A 21,099-nucleotide genomic window follows, 5' to 3' on the forward strand; every position below is an offset into this window, starting at 1 on the left:
TACCAGTGTCCATGGGTTAAGAATCTGATTTTTTTTCTTCATATGGTGCTAGGCATATTGGCATAATTCTTCCCTTCTGTTTTTGATTCTCTGTCCATGACAGATTTCACAGCAGGGAATCATTCTATCACATATGGCCACTAAATTAAAGAAACTTTCAAAACTTCTGTCTGCGAGTTAATTTTAAAACCAAAAGAACAGAACAGTGCCTTAAAATAAAGGAGTTAAAATAGAAAACTGAAGGTCTTCTTCTTCATTAAACCTACCTGTAGCTCTACCTGTCTATAAATTGCATTCTGGGCCATAATAATATGCCACCTGATAAATGGGGCTAGGTAAGTTTGGAAGACATCCTCCGTTAGAAATTCTGTAAGTAAATAAAATCCTAATAAAATCCTACCAGCAATTGATCTGCTGAGTGCAAAGTATGACCCATTCACATTTTGGCCTTTTGTGATAGTTGGCATCTGTCCATCTGTCTTGGGAGACAATGGAGGAGTGCACCTTTTGGGGTAGAGTCAAAATGTTGGAAGGTTTCAGCGCCTGCTGTGGTTGTAGAGACCAATACAGGAGAGGCATGTTTTGTTGCAACTGGGGCAGATGAAGGCATCCAGTTGTGCTGCTGCAGATGCACCATAGCATTGCTTCTCCCTGCGCTCCTCCCAGTGGTCATTCCTACTCTGCAGCTACATAAGAACAGGAATCATCCCCTGAATGTAATTATAAATGAACCTTTGACATATGTACCTTCAATATGTATAAAAATTCAATGAGAGGTGTGAGCTTGCTTTTGCCGCGTAATCCCATTTATATTAGGTCTAATTTGAGACAAACTCTCATATCCTCATCAACATAAAGTAGCCTCTCTCTTTTCTGTTCTTTCATATTTGTCAGAGTTGAAAACCCCTTTTCACAAAAATACACCGTGGAGAACTGTAGAAGAATAGTCAATGTTCTTGAAGAGAGACGCAGATACTGTTTCTGGTTGTGTATCCAAAAGAAAAAAACCTTGTTTTGATACTATACTATACTATACTATACTATACTATACTATACTATACTATACTATGCTATACTACACTGAAATGTTAAAATGCTTCTTTGATTGTCCTTGAATCTTCCCACCACACTTGCCATACTCTCCTGCCACACCCTTTGAGAACCACTGCTTTAAAGTTTCTTTTGTGTCTCTCATAAAGTCTTATCCTCTCAGTTCCCAATTAACTACCCCAAGGACACTTAAAATCCTCATGAAAATTTGTCAATAGTTTAGTGAGATTTAGTGTGATTTTTCTCCCCTATAAAAACACATTTTTATATGCAATTTTGCCCAATATGCACCTTTTTGGCAAAGTGATTTCTCCTAATTTAATGCATTTTTGTATGTAATTTTCACTAATCTGTGCATTTATACTCACACTTTAACCCCACTGTATGCATTTTGTACACATGGCTGGAGAATTGCACTGCAAAATTCAGAGTAGTGCACATTTCAAAGGATGTGCTTTGCTTCCTTTTGCATCTGAATTTGGGAAGTGAAAAATAAATAAATGCTAGGTTCACTTTTAAATGCAAACTGAACCAAATTTCTCCTCCCCATGCTTGCTGTTTTGACTACATAGAGACTGGCCCTCAGAGAACTGAGATTGCTATTGGTACATAGGATTACAGACTAGGCTGGGCTAAAATGGAACACAATAGAATAAAGGACACACACACTCACATACTCTCACACTTTCTCTCTCGCACAAAAGCACACACACACATTTCCTGGAATGGATACATTGACTGAGCTGCTATCAACAAGAGTGCTGCCTTTAATATGACCACTATAGCAAGGCTACAGCTATTCACCCCCAGCAGCTGAACTGAACTATAGGGAGCTAATGTAAACACAAGCTTATCGGCAAGTGCTGGACTCTTGCTGTTTGTGCTGAGAGGTATAGTATGCCTGTGGCTTGTGAGGTGTTCCTCTGAGGGGTTGCATTGCATGGACTTTCCAGTTCAGTCAGGAAAGGGAGCCTGATAATTTGGTCAAGACAAATCCCATAGCCATCCTTCAGCTTCTACTTTCCCACCTCACCCTCTTTTCAAGCTTGCAACTGAAAAGGTTTTACGGCAGCTTTAAGTCTATCTGCTCTGCTTCCTCCAGTTTGGCAGGCGCTGTTCACGGCGACACTGACAGCTGCTCCAACCTGTCCCTCTTTTTAAGGGTTTCAGGGGAGGGGGGGGAGGAGGAGGAGGAGGAGGGAATCTTGAGATGTTCCCAAAGACAAGACATTAATAATGATGCCTTGATTTCCATTTAGGTTTAGGACTCTGGTTGCAAAATCAACATGGATTCGTCACCTTGCCCGGATTGTCTCTTCAAAGACAAGTGAAATGTATAGCCTCCTTTAAAAATATCTTGAAGAAGAGCTTAATGAAGGCAGGATTTGCCACCACTAATACGCAGCCAGTCCCCAAACATCTGGAATTAGGGGGTTAGGTGAGACAGAATGGCATCCAAGCAGGGAGAAGTCTGGGCTTGTCAATGCTGAGCCAAAGGCAGACGAAGTCACCGGAGTTGAAATGTGAGTCTGAGCACCACTGTTGTGTGTTGAAACAGCAAAAATTACTTACAATAGAAGAGTGGCAGTACAAGGCTATGGAGTATGCAGAAATAGCCAAACTAACAGCAAAAATTCGACATCAGGGTGACAAAACATATCAAAAAGAATGGGGAAAATTTATGTTATATGTAGAGAAGATGATGTGAAATAGGGAAACCAGTAGAACTAAAATAAACCTCATAACGGGAAAACACAAGAAATTTATTGGATAATAATATCAAAATGAATTAAAAATGTATATTAGGACTATTGTTGAACAATATTTGTAAATGAATATAGACAGGCAACAAGGATTGTATATATAGAAAGATTTATTTGTTTACAGACATTTTATGGAAAAAATTGAAGAAGAACAATTATATATAAAATGGACAAAGACAATGCGAAAAGTTAAAGACGACATAAAAAAGCTGGAAGAAGGAAGGAGGGAAGTCAGCTCAGGAGAGCAAGAACAAATGTGAACCATAATGTATGTGTATGTATAGTATGTAAGTAAAAAGTCAATAAAGATCATCTAAAAAAAAGGAAAAAAAGAAATGTGAGTCTCAGCAGGATTGGAACCAGATCTGTACAGAGTTTGGGGGCAGATCCAGAAGTGGTAGAATTAAGTGCAAGTTAGGATTTCAACCAGGCATACCAACTCCTAGGGGCAGAGGGGTCTTTGGCCCCCTCAATATTTGCTGGCAGGGGGCTGGGTCACCTGGATGTTGAGGGGGTGGGGGAGGCCGAGTGTGGTGCGGTTCAATGGCTGGCTCCTCCTGAGTATGAGAGAGGAAGCCGCCCTGCTCAGCTTCTTCCTGACAATGCACTGTGTGTGTGTGACAGCATACACGTGACATGCATGCAACATTGCATCTCCAGGGAGAATTTGCCTCCGCATAGCCTATTGCCGCTCCACCCGTTTCAGCCCCCTTCTGGTTCCGGGAGACTGGGGGGGGAGCTAATTGCAACAGGAGGGGAAGACACCCTTGACTCTTGAACAGCCTGATTCATCTCTGCCTCTTGACCTCCTTCTACCCACTCTCCTGCTTCAGCCTCTGCCTCTGATTCTGGACTGCTCTCCACCACAGACTCTCCCAGCTCACTAAGCCCTGTTACCTCTTCAGCTTACAACACCCCCTCTCCCCAGTCTTCTCCCTCTGCCCTCCTTCTGTCCCACCACCACTTCCCAGGCCCTGAGCCTTCTTCCCTTGGTGGTTCCCCAGCTGGTTCCTCCCACCATTCCTCACCGTCCAACCAGCCCATGACATCGGGGCTTGCTGACCGGGGCTAATGGGAGCTGTAGTTGCACAATGTCTGGAGGGCACTAGGTTGTGGAAGTCTGCTTTACATTAATAAAAGCAAGAAGAGTTATCAATTTCCGATTGGAGACGTTCTGATCAGATATGGCACAATCAAGGTTTCTTAGTGCGAAAATGTGCCGTTCCCTAATGCGGCTGACAGAAAGCCACACTCAGACCTTTTCAGAGGCTTTCAGGAGTTATTACTTGAGATTAACTCTGGCGTGAGCAAAAAGGTTTCAAGTCTTGCTTATACTTTGCCCCTGGCTCTAAATTAGCAACTTAGCTCTTAAATGATCAGCAATTGAGTCATAGGTGTTAATGAGTGAAGTTCAGCTGGAAGGGATGAAGCGGAGGGGAGGGTAACTAGGCTCCAAAAAAAATTAATATTTTTTAAAAGCCACTATGAAAGAGTGGGAGAAAATACCACTCAAAGATTTCTTAAGTCAAACTGTATTTTAATCAAGGCTTCCCAGCCAAGATGAAGAAGTCAAACTGTGACTTCTCCAGCTGTAAAAAGTGGAAGTCTGGTTTCACATTTGCATGATTTTGAAGGTCAAATGCCTGCTATCCAAGACTTACTGATCCATATGGACTAGAAATGCCACAATATGCAATCATCATGAAGGCAGATTGTCTCCTGTAAATCTGTCCTTTTTGTAACACGTTCAAAAAGTACCGTATTGGATGGATTATAAATCCATTCAGGAAATGCGTGCAATATGGTGTGAAGCTTCTCTGGTTTATGAAAGTGTGCATTCGAGTGCATATGTGTTGGAGAGAGAGGCAGGCAGAGGCAAAAGATCAGGCTGGATTAACTGTTAGGGGAAATATGCTATGGAATAGGATCCAGCCCAAAGTGAGGCTATGGCTGTAACGGAGCTATCTGGCATTCATTCTGCATGCACAGTTCACACCATTCCAAGTTATGGGATCCATTTAAATCTCCACAGCTGAGCCCATAACGTAGAGCGATCACCCACATTGCTGAGGGGGGGGAGGGGGGGAGGGAACAAACTGTGGCTAGGTGCCCAGGTTGCTACAAAATGGTGGAGAGAACCAGAAAATCAGCATCAGGTGTGTCAACTTGGTCTCACGACCGTGGGTGCCCAGGGCTACGGGTGTCATGCAGTATGCATGACTCTGGCACCAAAATTTGTGGGTGCACAGCCCCTTCATGGGGAATTTTGTGGGTGCTCAGGTGCCCAGGGCCCCCCGGGAGTTGATCAGCATGGTCACTTGCACATTGCCACAGAAGAGAAGCCACATTTGCATAAAATGTGCAGATGCTAATTTTTACGTCTAGATGAGAATTTAGAAATATTTCCCATAATTTCAATAGAAATATACGGAACTCATCACAGTGGGGAATACTGTGACAAGGTGCAGAGTATACAAGTGCAGTCTGCTGTGCAGGTGCTTGTTGTTGATGAGCAACCTCAAGGCTCCAGTTATTATTATTATTATTATTATTATTATTATTATTATTATTATTATTATTATTGTTATTATATACCATCCTTCATCATAAGATCTCAGGTCAGGGTAAAATACAGGATAAAAGCAAGTAAATAATTACAAACAACAAACAATAACCCTCCTTTCCCACAGACACATTTAAAAGGTGGTAGAATATTAATCAGCCAAAGGCCTGGTTGAAGAAGAACTTTTTCACCTGGCACCTAAATTATATATATATATATATATATATATATATATAAATGAAGGTGCCAGGCGACCCTCCCTGGGGAGAGCGTTCCACAAATGGGGAGCCACTACAGAGAGAGCCTGTTCTCGTGCTGCCACCCTCTGGACCTCACGTGGAGAAGGCACACAAAGAAGGGCCTCAGATGATGAATACAGAGTCTGAGATGGTTTATATGGGGAGAGGCAGTCCTTGAGGTATTGGAGTCCTGAGAAGAAGAAGAAGAAGAAGAAGAAGAAGAAGAAGAAGAAGAAGAAGAGGAAGAAGAAGAAGAAGAAGAAGAAGAGTAGTAGTTTGGATTTGATATCCCGCTTTATCACTACCCTAAGGAGTCTCAAAGCGGCTAACATTCTCCTTTCCCTTCCTCCCCCACAACAGACACTCTGTGAGGTGAGTGGGGCTGAGAGACTTCAGAGAAGTGTGACTAGCCCAAGGTCACCCAGCAGCTGCATGTGGAGGAGCAGGGAATCGAACCCAGTTCACCAGACTACGAGTCTACTGCTCTTAACCACTACACCACACTGGCTCTCCTCAGTATTGGTGCTTTATCACTAAAGCAGACTTTGGCCATATTCACACCATACATTTAAAGCACTACGGTACCACTTTAAACAGCCATGGCTTCCCCCAAAGGATTCTGGGATATGTAGTTTGTCAAGGGTGATAAGAGTTGTTGGGAAACAACTGTTCCCCTCATAGAACTGCAGTTCCCAAAGTTCCCTGGAAAGAGTGGTGGATTGTTAAGCTAACTCTGGAACTGTAGCTGTGAGAGGCTTGTGAGGGAACAGAATGGGAGTCTGCAGCCTTCCTTACTGTCTTGATGCATTTGAAGATATGGATGCTTCCTCCTGGCAGTGACCCAGCGAGCGAAATGAGGAGGGGCTTAATGTGGGAAGGATAGATTCCCTGGTGAACCAAAGATAGGGTGATTGGTCCTTCTTGCTCTTCAGATCTCTCTGGAACTGGAAAAGAAGATTGGGGGATGGGTCTGTTTCAAGATGGCAGTCACCCACACTATTCCATGCACCAAAGCCAACAACAAGAGTGACAACTGGCTCTCATTTCAGCACCAGCAATGGGACAGTCTTCTCATACTTGAGGGCAGCAGGCTAGCTCAAGGGTCCCAGAAAAGGCCACATAAGCACGTACAGCTCTGTCTCCAACGCCTCACAGTAATTATCCACCTCCCAGCATCTGCTGCCTGAGGCCTCTGCCTAATGGTAGGGCCAGGCCTGGTGGGGAAAGTGTCACAGAGACAAAAGCACTGGAGTGGAGATGCATGTTAAGGTCTGTTAACTGGAGATGCTGGAGATTTGTGTCTTCAAACAACCAGAGCTACGTTTAGGCATATTAGAACTCTGTATGGCTGGACTTTGGAATCTTCTTCAAAACGAGGGCAGATATGAAGGAGGAAAAATAATAAGAATGCACATCTGAGCATATACAGAGCTTCTTTACATTCCCGCAGCCATCTTCCACGTTCTCCAGGAGCAGGTTATGGGTTTCCAGAGTAGAGGATCTGTTTTGCAGAGAGGATTAAATCCTGGAATCTGTCATTTTTGAAACCAAACAGTCTTCACCCTCATCTGCGTTCATGCTTCTTGGTTTCAATTTTAGTTCTCTTTGTGCTTCTCAAGGAGGACTGAATAAAAATCTGAAGGTTCACCCAGTGGTTGGGAAACTGGAGGTGGGAGTGGGGGTTATTCACAAAAGGGAAAAAGCTCTTTGCTGCTCTTCCATAAAGGTAAAGGTACCCCTGCCCGTACGGGCCAGTCTTGACAGACTCTAGGGTTGTGCGCCCATCTCACTCAAGAGGCCGGGGGCCAGCGCTGTCCGCAGACACTTCCGGGTCACGTGGCCAGCGTGACAAAGCTGCATCTGGCGAGCCAGCGCAGCACACGGAACGCCGTTTACCTTCCCACCAGTAAGCAGTCCCTATTTATCTTTTTTTTTTTAAAATATACTTATTGAAATTTTCAAAAAAAATAAAAATAAAAGAGAAAGACAAAAAAGAGAAAAAAGAGAAAAAAGAAGAAGAAGAAAGAACAATTAAAAAAGTTTACATTGCTTACTTTCCATAACCAATTTCCTTGACTTCCCCACACCTGCCCTTCTTGTATTCCAATTCCAATTTTTAGCTCAGCAAATTCTTGTCCCCACACTTTACCTTATTTTCTCTAATTCATTTTAATTAACCAATTTTAACTTATAAACCTCAATCTTTATATATCAATACTTACTCTTAAAAAACTTTTCCTAAATTCGCCCCATCAATTTAACTAACCCATTTTAACTTAAAAACCTCAATCCTTATACGTCAACACTTATTCTTAACAATCTTTTTCTAAGGTCGGCCCCAGTTCCCTTCCCCGAAATCCCCATTAGCGGTCCCTATTTATCTACTTGCACCCGGGGGTGCTTTCGAACTGCTAGGTTGGGAGGCGCTGGGCCGAGCAACGGGAGTGCACCCGGCCGCGGGGATTCGAACCGCCAACCTTTCGATCGGCAAGCCCTAGGCGCTGAGGCTTTTACCCACAGCGCCACCCGAGTCCTCGCTCTTCCATAGCAAGGTGCAATGTAAACCAAAAGCCCCATCTTGACATAGCAATGGTGGAGCAAACCATTAGTGTTTAGAATCTATTTAGCATTATGAGGGGCAGGGGGAGAGGTTTCTCCCTTTATAGCTCTGCAGACATAAGTGTAGATTCTTGCACTGTTTTATTATTATTTTTTGTACTTTTGCTATTTTTTCTGTCTCTTTTGACAGCACATGTAGTTGAAAAGAGACATATGGAGACAGGCATGCGAAGCCTAACAAACACTTTAGAATGATTTAAAATTGAATGCTAATCAATGTTAGGAAGATTTGGGAAGGGGAGCTGCTCTCACAACCAACTTCTTGTCAAGCTAAAGAGGCTTATTAAAGATAGGTACGATGATAGTGGTGATGCTACATTATTTACTCCTCTTCTTCATATATTCTCTTCCCCCCTTAGGTAGAGCAAGCAACCAAGTCCTTTTCTGAGAAGGCTGGAATAGCCCCATCTCTTTATGGCTGCATTGGCGCCTCTGGGACCTGGTTGATGAAGGGAATGTTATAATAATAATAATTTAATAATAATTTATTATTTATACCCCGCCCATCTGGCTGAGTTTCCCCAGCCACTCTGGGCGGCTCCCAATCAGGGTTAAAAACAGTACAGCGTTACATATTAAAAACTTCCCTGAACAGGGCTGCCTTAAGATGTCTTCTGAATGACAGGTAATTATTTATCTCTTTGACATCTGATGGGAGGGCGTTCCACAGGGCGGGCGCCACTACCGAGAAGGCCCTCTGTCTGGTTCCCTGTAGCCTCACTTCTCGCAATGAGGGAACTGCCAGAAGGCCCTCGGCGCTGGATCTCAGTGTCCGGGCTGAACGATGGGGGTGGAGACGCTCCTTCAGGTATACAGGACCGAGGCCGACTGCCTCCTCAGAGGTGTGCAGGACAGGTGGGGTAATCTCCTCTGCTGGAGAAGCAGGGCAGGACACTCTGGAGGCTGAGCTGTTGATGTGATAGGTAAAGTGGATGAACAAGTCTTTGGCGACTCCAGAGATGGAAGCAAAACCAACACCTTGCCCTGCAGGGGCTGGTAGAGAGATGGGACACGGTGACGGAAATTGCTCCCACTAGGATCCTCTTCCTTGGGCTCTCCTGACCCAGGTAGATGATGATGATGATGATGATGATGATGATGATGATAATAATAATAATAATAATAATAATAATAATAATAATAATTTATAAATTATGCCTCGCCCATCTGGCTGGGTTTCCCCAGCCACTCGAGCAGCTTCCATCAAAGTATTAAAATACAGTGGTCTGTTAAACATTAAAAGCTTCTCTAAACAGGGCTGCCTTCAGATGTCTTCTAAAAGTCTGGTAGTTGTTCTTCTCTTTGACATCTGGTGGGAGGGCATTCCACAGGGCGGATGCCACTACCAAGAAGGCCCTCTGCCTGGTTCCCTGTAACTTGGCTTCTCGCAGTGAAGGAACTGCCAGAAGGCCCTCGGCGCTGGACCTCAGTGTCCGGGCAGAACGATGGGGGTGGAGAGACCTCTCTAGCCCACTGGATGGCTCCCTAGGGTCTTCTGGCCCAGCCAGCACCTCCACGACACAGGCTTTTTATAACCACCAAATGAGTTTGTGATAGAGGTGAGATTTGAATTGGGTATGTGATGATTGCCATTCTGTTTCTGCACCATACCAGCTCTTATGAGTGACATTTATATGAATGGGGACCTTCAGATCCAAAGAGCAGAAGTCAGTTTCCACCATGTCAAAGCCACCTCCCTCCTCAGCACTCCTTGAGAAATGTTCATGTTCATGAAAATTGCCTTTCAAGTGATTGACAACAAGGCTTTCAAGTGATTCTTCCAGTCCTCATTGGTGTCATCCGATTGGCTACATTGCATTGTGATATCATCCCATTCACTATGAAATCACCAACTTGGTGGGATTACCCATGGCAAGATTCACCAATGTGAGAGATTCGGGAAGCACCACTTTGCTCTCAGTTTCCTTTAGTGATGGAATCACATAGCCAAATTTGCTTGATTACATAGCACCATGAGACTACTCTATTCATTTCAGGATCCCTGGTTGACTGGGATCTCCTGTTTAACTGAACCAGGAATGAAAAAGCAGCAGCTGAAGCAGCAGCTGGGGAACAGGCTGGCATACTGAGAAAAGAGATATATTATTCACACAATTTAAGGGTCTTTAAAACTGGGCCAAAAGTGGAGTCTTTTTGGAGCCTGGGTGAAAAAGGAACAAGACCACCACTCCAAGTAATTGCAAGTTTAATAGCAGTGGCAGCTATAAAGGGGCTATACTGGGTGGCAGGCAATGCTATTTTTCCTCCTCATTCCCTGAGAAAAACACTACTTATTGTTTCCTGATGAATTGTGAGTAATAAAAATGGTGGTCATGAGCTAGTGGACCTCAAGAAAGGGTGTGCTATCAATGTCAAGACCTCTCTTCTTTTTGCTTCAGTTGCCGAAAACATCCCTCACCTTTTCACTAGCTGTGAATGGGGCAACAACATTTGGGAGGTTTTTTTTTGGGGGGGGTTACATTTCAGGTCAGCCCCAGGTATAGAGAATCATTTTTCTAACTCTACCAAAATTCCTATTTTCAACTGCAAAACCCCCTAGAAAATGTTCGGTCCAGATGTGGCACAAACTACTACATCTGGACATTCAAAAAACAACACCAGCAATGACCACTGTGCGATTTATAGAAAAGAAGAGTCCCAGAGTAATAATACTGGATAATCAGAGATGAGTTCCCTCTTCCTTTTCCAACATGGAAGTGTTGAATATTACCTGAAAGAGAAGGAGGCGAGAGCTGAACAGACCTTTACAACAGAATGGGCATCTGCCAAGACAAAAATACCCAGTGAGCTTATGGCGTTGGCACAGTGACAGTATAAGCAAGCTGTCTTTGCAAATGATTTTGCAATTGATCCATTGCAAGGCTGGAGCCTGGATTATGAACACGCTGTAGAGCCCTGGGGTGGGGTGAGGGTCACATTTCAGAAGCAACCACCTGAAAGTAGATGGGAGAACTGGCAAAGGAGAAATCCTCCCAAACCTTTTTACAAAAAAATAAAAATAAAAGTAAGGTGTGCAAATGCCTTGGAACGGAGTTTTGGGCTGTGTGCCTGCCATTTCATCCTTTCTCCCTCCCTCCCCCCTTTTCTTCTCTCTCTCTCTCTCTCTCTCTCTCTCTTTCCTCTGTTCAGCCGACTGGCATTTGCTAACCCACAAGCTGCTGTTTCCCTTCCCAATGAAGCTCCGATGGGTGGAGGGCCAAGAAAAATTAGCCCAAATGATGAATGCAATCTTGACAGAAAATATGCTTTTTAGCAGAGACCGCATGTTGCCAACAGGCAATTAGAAGAAAAATTTGGAGATTTCATTGGATCTAAAGTCTGCAAAACAAGAAACTGTGTACCTGATACTCTTCAGGACATCTGCATTAGCCACAATATTTTTGTGCCGAGGAATAAGAACAGTACACCATTTTAAAGCAGGGGAAATTACGTCTACGACGGTCTGTGCTACTACTCTTTAACATCCATGTTAGTAACAATGTGCGTGCCCCCAGCCAGTCCCCACCTGCCTACATTCTTACAACCAATCTAGGAGGTAGCATGGCCTGTCAGCCACCTTCTCCTCAGCCTCAGTTGCTGGCATTGCAGAAGTCAGCAGAGAGGAGGACAGTGTGATGGCCTGGGACTTGGGCTCGGAACCAGAGGAGACTCAGTGTGCACCGGATCCTTTGCCTCAGGCATCATCTGAACCAAGTCTGGGGCTTGATCCTGAAGAGTCCCAGTCTGCACAGGTTCCCCTGCAACAAACACCAGCTGGGCCGAGTCAGGGGCCTGAGCCTGCCCTGGCTCCAGATGCAGGGATTACCTCGTTGCCCTCTGCTGGGCAATCACTTACAGCTGCTCCACTACCGGTTGGGTCAGGGGAGGCTGAGGTGGCTCCTGGGTCTAGTAACCCACCGACATCTCCCGAGCTGCAGAGGCTAATGTCTGAGTGAAGGAGAGACCTGAGTACTCGCAGGAGGAGTGCTCGCCTTCGGGAGAAACAGGGAGGTGAATCGCTGGGGGATCAGGACCGGCTGTTACCCCGAAAAAGATAAAAGGCTGGCGGACCCTGCCCCAGGTTGCGGGAGCAGCACTGCTGTATGCCAGATCCTGTACCCGTCCTTGCCCTTGCCTGGTTTCCTGCCTTGGCCCTGTCGGACTGACTCCTAGCGGAACCTCCAGATTCTGGACCGGTCCTGGACCACGTTTCAAGGGTTACTCCTGGGCCTAGAACAGACGGACACAGACTGGAATTTGTTGGCTCTGTCTGTCATTAGCTCTGGCTCCAACTGCCACCCCTGATGCATCTGGTGTCCAGGGTGTGTGGTGGACCCAGGTGAGTTTGGGCTTTCCCTGCTCCATCAGAGCAGCTCCCCTGCTGCTTCAGGTAACATCCACATTAGGCCTCACTTTCCCATGCCAACTCTCTCTTTGCTTTCCGAAGCCCATCGTTGTGACACACCAGGGAAAGAGAAAGCAGCCTAGCCTTTCTGATCCATGACCACTACTGTCAAAAGCAATGATTTCAAACCCCCGTCGGTAGGTGTATGCTTTCAAGGGCATGTGGCTAAGAACCTGTGCTCTAAACAAGTGGCTGGCTCGATTCCCCTGACACCATCACCTGATGTGACATTTGCACTCGGTCCATGAGCAGAAGAATTCACCTGGTGCAGGGTGGCCCAATTACCGCTAAAGACCTTGTCTCTTTGATCCCCGGGACTCTGCCGGTTCCCTCCCATGCAGCTTCCATTTAAGAGTATTACAGCAGAATCAATCACTTGTCCAAAGGGAGCAGCGTGTTGAGATTTCCTGTCGGGGAAAAAGAAGCTTCTCTGCAGGCAGCATGTCAGGCTTTGTCTGAAGGACTGGAACTGACAAAGAGCCAGTCTCTATTGGCCATCAATTACTTCGAGCTAAAATGGCAACCTACTTTCATGAGGAGGGCAGCCCTGGGCACCTCGAAGCATCCTCAGCCGACTCTGCGGGATCCAGGCGGAAAGCAGCATGAGCCAATCCCTGTCCACCTGGGGGATTGCTCTCAGAAACCTCAGCCTCTCATGGGACGTCAAATGGGAATGAAGTCAGGCAAAGGCTCTCCGCTCTTTGCTTTGAAAAACAGGAGCACTTGCCTTAAAAACCACCTCTCCTTCGAAATAAAGAAAGGCACTCAATGGCAGTGCCTTTTTTCAGTCTCAGTTCAGAGGTGAGTTCCATTCAGAGCAGAAACAAGGAATGAATGCAGTGGTATCTCTGGTTGTGAACGGGATCCGTTCCGGAGGCCCATTCACAACATGAAAAGAATGCAACCCGCAGCGGAGCATTTGTGGGTTGCGATTTGCTGCTTCTGCGCATGCGCATGATGTCATTTTGCACTTCTGCGCATGTGTGAGCAGTGAAACCCGGAAGTTACCCTTTCCGGTACATTGGTACATCAGGTTAAGTACTTAATTCATTCTGAAGGTCCGTTCTTAACCTGAAACTGTTCTTAACCTGAAGCACCACTTTAGCTAATGGGGCCTCCCACTGCCGTCACGCTGCCGGAGCATGATTTCTGTTCTTATCCTGAAGCAAAGTTCTTAACCTGAGGTACTGTTTCTGGGTTAGGGGAGTCTGTAACCTGAAGTGTATGTAACCTGAAGCGTCTGTAACCCGAGGTACCACTATAGTTCCGGGTCGCCGTGGGATGTATCCTGAAATAATGTAACATGAAGCAGACATAACATGAGGTATGACTGTATCACAAAGGAAGCTGCCTTCTTCTGAGTTAAGCCATTGCTCCATCTACCTAAGTCTACAATGACTGGTGGGAGCTCTCTCCAGGGTTTCGGACAAGGGTGTCTCCCAGGCCTGCCTAGAGATTGAAACTGGGACCATCTGCATGCAGAAGGCAGATGCTTTGCTACTGAGCAATGGCTCGTCCCTGACTTTGCTCATGGTGAATTGCCTTCCCGCCATGGGTTACATGTCCACTTTTGGAATCTTTGGTTTAGTCCAATCAATGGTGATTCGTGCCAATAATAATAATAATAATTTATTTATACCCCGCCCATCTGGCTGGGCTTCTCCAGCCATTCTGGGTGGCTTCCAACAAAATATTAAAATACAGTTATGCATCAAACATTAAAAGCTTCCCTAAACAGGGCTGCCTTCAGATGTCTTCTAAAAGTCTGGTAGTTGTTGTTCTCTTTGACATCTGGTGGGAGGGCATTCCACAGGGCGGGTGCCACTACCAAGAAGGCCCTCTGCCTGGTTCCCTGTTACTTGGCTTCTTGCAGTGAGGGAACCACCAGAAGGCCCTCAGCGCTGGACCTCAGTGCCTGGGTAGAACGATGGGGGTGGAGACGCTCCTTCAGCATCTTCCCTATGGGGAAGGCTGGAAAAGGATAATGTAGAAAGCAAAAACATCCATAACGAGCAGCTACGTCACAAGCCCATGCGGTTCTATGAATCAAGCCTGAATTGTACAGAATACAACATTTAAGGCAGCTCCCTATGTTCCTATGTAGGCAGGCACCATCAGGAAAATAGTGCCTCCACATCAACAACTCTTACCCTGCACACTCCCAAGCATTTTTTTAGGCCAAAGACTAGGTGTACCATTGAAGGGATCACCTGCAAGCTGGGATATAAGAAGGCAAAATTTTCCGTTCTACGTGGGGTACTGCTGCAATTTATCTTCTGCCTAAAACTGCCCACCTTGGCAAAAATTACATACTTTACATGTCATTACATTATTCCACCCCATTCGATGAAAAGGAAGCACAATGCAAATGTGGGGAGGGGATGTTACGAAAAAGGAGCAATGCAGCAGCGAGCTCCAGATGGCTGGAAAGCCAAACAGGATGTTGATGTTATGGGACTGTACCGTGGGAACAAGGGACAGTCTATTCAGTGCACTGAGCACCGGATGTTAGCTCAGAGTGGCACATGATCTGTACTGAAAGTACATGGGAGGAGTTTTTCTCTCTCTGTTGTTGGTGATGAGAGAGAGCAGTCACGATTTCTCTGTACTGCTGGAAGGACAGAAATAAAGGCATGTAAATACATTTCTGTCTGTCTCTTTCCCCTCCCTGGGAATGGAGGGGGGGGAGGAGTGGTGTGTTCTTTTCACGTTGAAAAGGATCGCCGATATAGACCTCGCCTGAGTCTTGCCGGGAGTCGCTGACAGGGAGGTCAACAAGGATTCAAGCCGGGCACCTGGAGGGTGGCCAATTCCTCTGACTTTGGCTTGAATCAACATGGATATCATCGATTGCCTATCGTTCTCGGACTGAAAGCAACAACATCAGTGAATACCAGTTCTGTTCACTGGAATGATTTCTGCTCTGAACATGGGATGGATAATCAGGCACTGGCAATCTCCTCTCCTGTTTCCATTTTCATCAGAATCCCTACCTACAAGACTCTGGCCCCTAGAAGTTGTTCAGGTGGTCCACTGAGCCTCCGGTTCTCTTAATAGTTGCCCCAGTAACCTCCTGCCATCACTTACTAAGAAACAGAGAACAGTAGGTCTCTCCCTTCAGATGCCTGAGTTTTTTAACTGTTCTTTTTTCTCGTTCATTTTGGTTTACCGTGGTTGCAGTCCAGACTGGATTTAAAAAACAAAACCACCCCCCAAAATCCTGCTGATGTGCTGTGGTCTGCACCAGACCAGTGCTGTAGTCAGGGATGTTTGTGCATGGATGGTAATTACTGTCAAAATGCAAAGGGTTAGTGAGCAGGGTCTGTGGGGAAAGCTGGAATGACACTCAGTACAAGACATCTTGCTAATAGGTCTGAGAGCAATTACTGTATGCTTTATAATCAAACCCTTAACCCCGTCGCTCTCGGACTGAGCAGCCTGCTCTGGGTTTTTTCTACAGATTTGTCCACCCTTTCATACTTGATATGAACTGCATCCCAGAGAACGTACGAAACTGAATGAAGTAGCCAATCTGTTCTCTCACTCAACACACCTGAGATAAACTCCATCATCATCAAAATTCATCATCTTATCTCAGGTTGTGAGGCTAGTCTCACAGGCTCTCTTGAGTTGGGAAGCTTTTACAGCAAAGTTAGCTATGTTGAACTTCACAGGCTTAGCCACGAAAGACAGCAGATGTTTAATTTTGTCAAGTGGCAATTTACCCCAACAATTTCTTTAAACATTTTGCCTTTGGAATTTCATACAACTTACAGTTCCATAATAATAAAACCATAGCAGGAAATCTAATTTGTCTGAGTTCCTAAAAATCTATAGCATACTTAGAATAATGATGAATCCAGCCCTGATTCTAAGATACTGGATCAAACAAAATACCCATCTGACAGTTATATTCAACTGAACATTGAATTGACTTTCTGATAGTTTCTCAGACTTGGAACAAACAGAATCATTTCTCTCAACCGAATATCTTCAATTACAATACCATTCCTATTAAGAGTGTCATGATGGCAATTTCATTACTCCAAAAGTAACATTTATTAGTCTTATCATAATGTGTTGTGATTGCAGATCTAATGCTAATGGGGAGAAGTTTAGCCTCTCTTCATTTTTGCTCCATTTAAAAATCTTAATGTAATGTTCATAATACATCACTTTTTCACTAGTCACAAAAGCTCAGCACACACACACAGCTCAACTGTTGCGTATGAGCACATTCTTAAATATTAATCTTTGGTTTGGTCTTTCAAAACCCCACATTTTCCAAAGGTGATTAACGCTATGATGGGACAGGATAAAAGAAGAGGCTTGCATATCATTTGCATGATTTAGGTCAGTTCTAATATCAATTACGTGACTAAAACAAAGATGAAGCATAATGATTATGAGCATTCCTTTTTGCGCTGAAATGTAACACTTTCTGTAGCGATCAAGAGATGCCACCATCATGTCACATACTTAAGATAACAGTTCTGTTTCTTCCTATATACATAAGAATGGAAGGCTGTCATCGTGCAGCCCCCATTGGAGGATTTGTAGTGCTGCATCACAATCCTGAATTTTCATGGGCTGGGAAGGTAAAAAGCAAACTTAGTAGTTACATGGGGTGGAAAGGAGAAGCTCTGTGGGGAGGATAGCAGGGAGGTTGTTGAATGGAGCAAGTAGGGGCATAGTCCCTAATCAAAGAAAATGTCCCCAGTCCCCAAATCACTTGCTACCAGATTTTCATAGACCTCTATAGTAAGAATTGGCAGACCAACACTGTGTTACAAAGATGTCTGAAAATGTGGCATGAAGCCTGGCTACTTCAACCCTGCCATGTGGAATCCTTTGCAGACGACCTCAGTGAATGGAGACAGTCGAGTCATATAGCCGTAGCAGTGACCAGAGGAGAAGTGACATACACCAGTATACATGCACACCCTATTTACAGATGTTGTGGATCGAGGGCCCGACCCCCGCTATGTGAAATAAACACACAAGGACACATGATATAAGGTTAATGGGCAAGAAAAGGCCACAACTTTATTGATTACAGCAGTGAAAAGGTATTGGCTTAGGCATTGGATGACTATAGGAGGTGGGTTTATTCAACAGTAGGTGGAGCCTGTTGATGCCAATCCAACTATAGGCTCACCCCCTGATGTCACCGAGGGTCGTGCCATGGCCTCCCGCCAAGCAGGCATCGGACGGAATACACGACCGCCAGATTCCTTTAACGGAATAACCCACGGTAGATAGCATAGGCGATGGCCACACCTAGCCCTTGACACACATGAATCCAATGCCTAACCTACCCACCAATACCACAAAAGTTGTGACGATTGCTACGAGGTAGGCGAAAAAACCAAAAAGCCTAATGCCAAATGGAAAAATTCCTACCAGGCCCCCCAGACAACCGGGGCAACCAACCTAAGGTCCATAGCAAGGCCAAAAAACCTAGACCCTGAGCTAAATGGGAGTGGAGGGTGGGTGACTCGCTGCAGGACGACGACGACTGAGGAGGAGGCGGAGCTGGAGCCGCAGCATTAAGCTGCTAAACACGCCCCCCGGAGACACCTGGTTGGCTGCCTCCGGTGGGCGTGGGCACCAGCCAGGTGAGGAGGGGCGGGGCTAAGGCCCCCGGCCAGGGGCGGAGCTCGGGCTCCCGCCCACAACCACTCCCCTCTCTTCCAGGGAGGAGAGTCTTTACAAGCAGTCTGCCACGGTCTGATCTATGGGCGATCAAGGTCCCAGCTGAGGATGTCAGGACCGGGGGCAAGATGGCAGGGTGGGAGCAGGAACGAGAATCCAGAAGACAGGGGTCCGAGGGTCAGGAAGCAGGGAGTCATGAAGTCAAGGGTCGAGAAGCAAGGAGCCGAGGGTCTGAGGATCAGGAAGCAAGGAGTCAAGAAGCCAAATGCAGCAAGGCAGGAAGTGTGTTGCTCTGGCAAAGAGCCGAAGGGAAATCCTGACCTTATATCCCTTCCCGGCTCTTGCTACCAGGTGCAGTGAGTTACCAAGCGGCCTCTCCTGTGCAGCCACGCCTTGCCTCTGCAGAACAAACTTAGGAAGGCCCCAGTCCTGTGAAGCCCTACTGGTCACAGGGTCTGGCTCTTGCACACACTCCTGACACAGTCTTCTCTCTCTGAGCCCAGAGAGGGTTCTTTGCTTCAAAGTCCTTGGTGTGTTCAAGTCCACAGCTCAGTTGTTTCAAAGTTCTGCAACTGATAGCGTTCTCTGTGTTTTAAAGACTGGCAATTTCCCAACACATTTGACTAGCTTTCACCCAGCAAAGTCTGCCCTCTTCAGTGTCCTCCAAGGTCTTGCTTACAAGGAGACTAGGTTTTGTTCTTCCTTCCAACTACCCCCTAACCCCCAATGGTTCAGAAATCCCTAAACTTACTAATGTGAAATCATATGTACCATAGTAGTACAGTTGTACCTTGGATCCCGAACACCTTGCGAGTCGAACGCTTTGGCTCCCAAATGCTGCAGACCCCGAAGTCAGTGTTCCAGTTTGCGAACGTTCTTTGGAACCCGAACACCCGACACAGCTTCTGTGTATTCCGATGGCTGCAGTAGCTTCCGGCAGCCAATCGGAAGCTGCGCCTTGGTTTCCGATCATTTTGGAAGTCAAATGGACTTGCGGAACAGATTCCATTCGACTTCTGAGGGTACATTGTATATAAGAATGGAATTACAACATGACCCCAGGAGAGTCTGCCAACAGGAATTTCAACTTATTCAAAAGTTTATAATAATAATATTATTATAATAATTTATTATTTATACCCCGCCCATCTGTCTGGGTTTCCCCAGCCACTCTGGGCAGCTTCCAACATAATATTAAAATACAGTAATGCATCAAACATTAAAAGCTTCCCTAAACAGGGCTGGCTTCAGATGTCTTCTAAAATCTGGTAGTTGTTTTTCTCTTTGAAATCTGGTGGGAGGGCGTTCCACAGGGCAGGTGCCACTACCAAGAAGGCCATCTGCCTGTTTCCCTGTAAACCTCAGTTCTTGCAGTGAGGGAACCGCCAGAAGGCCCTCAGTGTCTGGGCAGAACGATGGGGGTGGAGATGCTCCTTCAGGTATACTGGACCGGGGCCATTTAGGGCTTTAAAGGTCAGCACCAACACTTTGAATTGTGCTCAGAAACGTTTGCCATCTCATAAGTTAAAGAAGTTCCATAGACAGCAAATCCCCTTCCCATTTATCTCCTTCTGCTTGATTGAATGTTGGTGTTGGCCTGGTAAACACCACATTGCTAAATGGCTGTTTTCTGTGGTGAGCTGAACCACTTGACTGAGCTTCGGCAGTTCATGCACCCAGCAACCCCAACAAGAGAAAGGTTGTGCATGCGCATAGCTACCTTATACTGAGTCAGAACTTTGGTCCATCTTCCACAAGACTGTCTACACTGAAAGGCAACAACTCTCCAGGATATCAGATGGGGTCTGTTAAGTTGTGGGTGAACATATCAGACGACACAGCGATTCGTCAAACAGCTCTTGTTTATTCACAGGCCAGAACAGAACTGAACTGAAGGGTTCAGCCAGCCTGCTTATATAGAGTTCCACTAGAACGCAACAGTAACCATTTTCTGTAACTATCCAATCACTGAACGTCACTTTCAATCTCTTATTTGCATATGTGGACCTGAGTGAAAACTATCTACAGTATCCCCCTGCTGGCCCAGGTTGAGAACTTCAGTACATAACAGGGTCTCTCCCAGACCTACCTGGAAATGTGGAGATTGAACCTGAGGCCTTCTGCCTGCAAATCAGATGCTCTGCAACTGATCTACAGCTTCACAAAGGTGTTCTGGGAAGCAGTACCACTTTTCTCAAAGCATTATGGGAGCTGTAGTTTGTTAAGCATGCTGTGAGTTGTTAGCAGAAACCTATTCCCCTCCCAGAGCTACAGTTCCCCAGAGTTCCCTGTTAAGAGGGATTGTTTGCTCAAGTTCTCTGGAAATTGTAGTGCTTTGAGGGGAACAAGAGTCTCCTAACAACTTTCAGCACCCTTAACAAACTACAGCTATCATAGTACTTTAAATGTGTTGTGTGAATGTGGCCTAAGTCTATTTCTAGTTCAGGTCACTTTCACATGTGTCCACCAATAAGTCTGTTCCATCTGCTCCTTCCTGTTTCTGCCTTAACCTGTGATTTATTTAGCAATTTTTTCCAATAGAAAAAAGCATCATAGATGGTCACATTTAAATGAATCTTTACAATGCAGTTCCTCCCCAAATGTGCATTTCTAGATATCTTGTCCCCCCCAAATGCATGTAGGTTTCTATTTATATTTCCCCTTCCAGTAAACAATTAAAAATGTATCCTGATCTTTTCCTGAGCAGAGATCTGCACTGGAACATTTGGGAAAGGCAAAAGCTAGTGGATCACTAAGCTCTGGTCCTCACCAAAGTTCTGGTCTGTGAGGTGCAGACCAGGTTGG

The sequence above is a fragment of the Podarcis raffonei genome, chromosome 9 (genome assembly GCF_027172205.1).
Source record: "Podarcis raffonei isolate rPodRaf1 chromosome 9, rPodRaf1.pri, whole genome shotgun sequence".
In the NCBI taxonomy this organism is placed as follows: domain Eukaryota; kingdom Metazoa; phylum Chordata; class Lepidosauria; order Squamata; family Lacertidae; genus Podarcis; species Podarcis raffonei.